Here is a 3,805-nt window from a genome sequence, read left to right on the forward strand (position 1 = left end):
ACTTTCATTATACAGAACGTAATTTAAACACATTTATCTACTTGATGTTCAATGATTTTGGTTGCTGGTGATATTTAAGGTTCATTATAATATGGAAAAATGAGGTTCTTAAACTATCTTTACCGTTGGGAAGATGATAGTGTACACATGGCAAAAGAACGTAACGCATTTTTGTAACTAAATCTCGATTCACACATTCCCAATTATGGCTACCGATGCTGATGTTTTGTTCCATCGTAAAAAAAAAAACTGCCGATTATTTGCAATTGGAGGGCCCAGGCCGAAGATCAAAGTCACAGGCTGAAATTCTGGAATCATCGGGGACCACGCTACGAGTGTATTAAGACTGTCTTATCAGTATTAATATTGTTTCGATGATTGTAAAGGTTTACGATGATTGGCTGTGTGCTGGGGAAATTAGGCCCCGCCCCTTTAACGATGATCGGGAAGTTGCATGATCGACGTTAGAAGTGATTCAATTTTCGGCAGCCGTTCAACAATCATCAGGGGTTAGCTTCGACGGTCTGAAGCACAGCAGGAACGCCGGGAACAAGGATGGTTTCATACAAAAGGGCAGTGCCCCTCAGCACAGCACTCATTCATTATTCATCTCCCGTTGCAGCAACTCCTCGACATGGATGCCCTTTTGAAAATTATGGAAGAGGACTTGGCTGTTATCAAATCAATTTTTATGAATCCTGCAAGCCTTCAGAACGAGAATTTACTGACAAATTCTTAATTACTTGGAGGCTATAGAAAACTTAGAATTTGGCCTGGCACTACAGCAAGAAGAGGAACAACAGCAGAGGGCCCCTAGGACAGTATGGGTGTGTCCATACTTGCAGAGCAGAATGGAGCAAGGCTATTACGACAACCTAATGCTCGAGTTAACCGACGAGTGTCCAGAACTCTTCAAAAATTTTACAAGGATGAACCAGACGTTGTTTAACGAGATAATGGAACGTACAACATCCCTCATTCAGAAGAAGACTACCTGGTGGCGTACACCTGTTCCCCCTGGCCTTCGTGTTGCAGTGACCCTACGGTTCCTAGCTACAGGCAGCTCGTACAAGACCTTAGGCTACGTATTCAGAGTTGCTTACAACACCATCAGCTTTATAGTTCCAGAGACTTGTCGGTCCATCATCAGTGTGTATGGTGACAGTGAACTGAAGTTGCCACAAACAGCAGAAGAGTGAGAGCAGGTGGCCCAACGGTACAAAGAATGCTGGAACTTGCCACATTGTATTGGTGCCATCTACGGAAAACAATAGTCATCGCAACCCAGCACTAGGTGGCAGCTACTACTACAACTACAAGAAGTTTTATTCAATTTTGTTGCTGGCCATTGTTGATGCAGCATACAAGTTCATGTACGTTGAAGTTGGTGCCATAGGTTCTGAATCTGATGGTGGTGTCTTCCCCCAAACCCAGCTTGCTGATCTTCTGAACAGAAATGATGCTCAACTCCCAAAACACAGTGTTATCCAAGGATCCAACAGGGCCACCTACAAAAAATTTCTTTGTTGGTGATGATGCATTCTCACTTCGCACCTACCTCATGAAGTCATACCCCAACAGAGCCCTTACAAGTGAAGAGAGAATCTATAACTACAGACTTAGCAGGGCGAGACTGACAGTGGAGAATGCCTTTGGCATTCTGACCAACCGCTTTAGTCTTTCACTCCTCTATATGCCTCAAACCAGACAGTGTAGAGGCCGTTGTCATGGCCGCCTGCATTCTACACAACATTTTGAGGCGCTAGGTCCTGAGAAATCAGGAGGGTGACTACGAGGACCCAGTCACTCATGAAATCATCGAAAATGCATGGAGGGCGGACCCACCTATCGGTAATGGCCTACCAATGACACTGAACAGGGCCACCCAGTTAGCCAGGAATTGGCGGCACTACCTGAAGAAGTACTTCAACTTGCCTCAAGGGGCAGTGCCTATGCAGAACAAATCGATCTCCTAATAGGTAAGATTACATTTCACTGTTTCCATTTAGTGTGAATACCTATGGCAGTGAATTAATCCCTGAAGAATGTTTCAAGTATTATTGAATAAAAAAGATATTGTAAATCAAATATGCAAGCTTCATTAACATATGATTTGGGCTTATTTCACCGTCACTGGCACAAGCACTGATAGTAGTTATTGTTTTTATAGGTTTTTGTAGTTTGGAATATTTATATTTTAGTTAATGTTATTAATAGTATTTCTCTTATAAGTATTGTTCTTCTACTGATTATTATTATTATTATTATTATTAATCTTCTTCGTTATTCTTATTATTTTTGTCTTATTTTGTTATTTCCTTCTAGTTTATATTACTATTTTCATGTCTTTAATATATTTTATACCTTATAACATTAAATGGTTTAAAATGGAGTTAAAACACAAGTGACTTTTCTACTTATATTTATTAATAAAATAACGAGCACAATTTTACAACATAAAAAATTACACATTCTCAAAAGTACATTATTTTTTACATATTCTTCTGTGACTGTGTTGTTGTGAGGTTGATGGCCCAGCTGCTTGTTGGTGGGTTTGGCCCATGTGGTGGGGTGAACAGCTCCTGCATAAAACTGTTGCTGGGAAGGCTGACATTTAGGTCGGGCACAGCTTGTCTGAGTGCCGGTGTGGACCAAATGGGCCTCGGCACCTCCGGCAGTGTGGCATATTGGTTGGCGGTGATGGTGAAAGGCACTTGGTCCACGGACGGAGGCAGTGGGGCTGGCATTGTGTCGGGCTGTAGGGGAGGCTGTGGGGCAGACTGTCGTTGATTTAAGTTGTAGAAGTTGTGTAGGAGGAGATCTGCTTCGTCAGGCTCCCCACCTCTCTCTTGTGCAGTAGAAAACCTCTTGACTGCCACCACCTCCATATTCAGCAGATGCCTCAACTCTCCCCCGTAGCCTATGGCGTCTTGAGCATACCACTGGAACAAAGTTTCCCAATGCTCCACCTTTGGGTTTCTGTTCACCAAATTGGCTGCCTCCATCAGGGTATCACGGGCGGCAGTTTCATCATGTATTAGCTATGGGAAGGGAAGAAAAACATTAGGAGACAATATAAAAGTTTTAAAACATGTCATTAACATTGTAATTAGTTTAACTGAAAATTAATAACTACTATAGATAGTAAAGTACTTTTGACTGAAAATTAATAGCTACTTTTTCTATTCCAGCAGCTCTTGATTTCTGTTTCTTTTTTAATAACAATTAAAAATAACATATATATAGTTCTTTGTATGTAGTGCACTTTCGAAGTTTAAGTTCAATTACTGAAACAGCACTCAGCATTACGTAATCACATATACATACCTGTGGCAAACCTATTATGCATTTCAGGCAGAAAAAGTGTGTTTTTCGTAAATATCTCCCATACTAATTACTTGATCAGAATGGTACTTTGACACAGCATTCTATAGACCTCCCCCTACTTTTTGATACTTTAATGCACTGGACTTCCTCTTCATGTTCTTCCACTTCCCCCTCGTCATCAACCTCAGTCAGTGACTGCTCAAGGATTTTGACGTCGTGCTTCTCCAGGTTTATTGCCATATCCTGATCCTCTCCCATGATGTTCGGTGTTGGTGATGATGGTGAGGCCTCGTCCATAGGTTTTGGTGGGGTGGTGGTGGCAATGTCTCCTGAAGGAGGACTTGGGACCTCCTCAAAGTCTGCTGGGCTTGGGCTACAGCTGTGGGAGGGGCTTTATTGGCTAGGAGCCTTTCCCATGGCCTTCCTCAACTTCATGTCCTCCTTGTACGGGATTTCGGCGGTGGTGGGGTGCTGAGAA

General features: G+C 42.3%; 1 pseudogene; it reads left to right on the forward strand.

Annotated features, from left to right (window-relative positions):
- Positions 1-347: 347 nt before the first annotated feature.
- LOC137624624 (uncharacterized) lies at positions 348-1,976 on the forward strand (annotated as a pseudogene).
- The last annotated feature ends 1,829 nt before the right edge of the window (positions 1,977-3,805 follow it).

Source organism: Palaemon carinicauda, chromosome 31 (genome assembly GCF_036898095.1).
Source record: "Palaemon carinicauda isolate YSFRI2023 chromosome 31, ASM3689809v2, whole genome shotgun sequence".
NCBI lineage: Eukaryota > Metazoa > Arthropoda > Malacostraca > Decapoda > Palaemonidae > Palaemon > Palaemon carinicauda.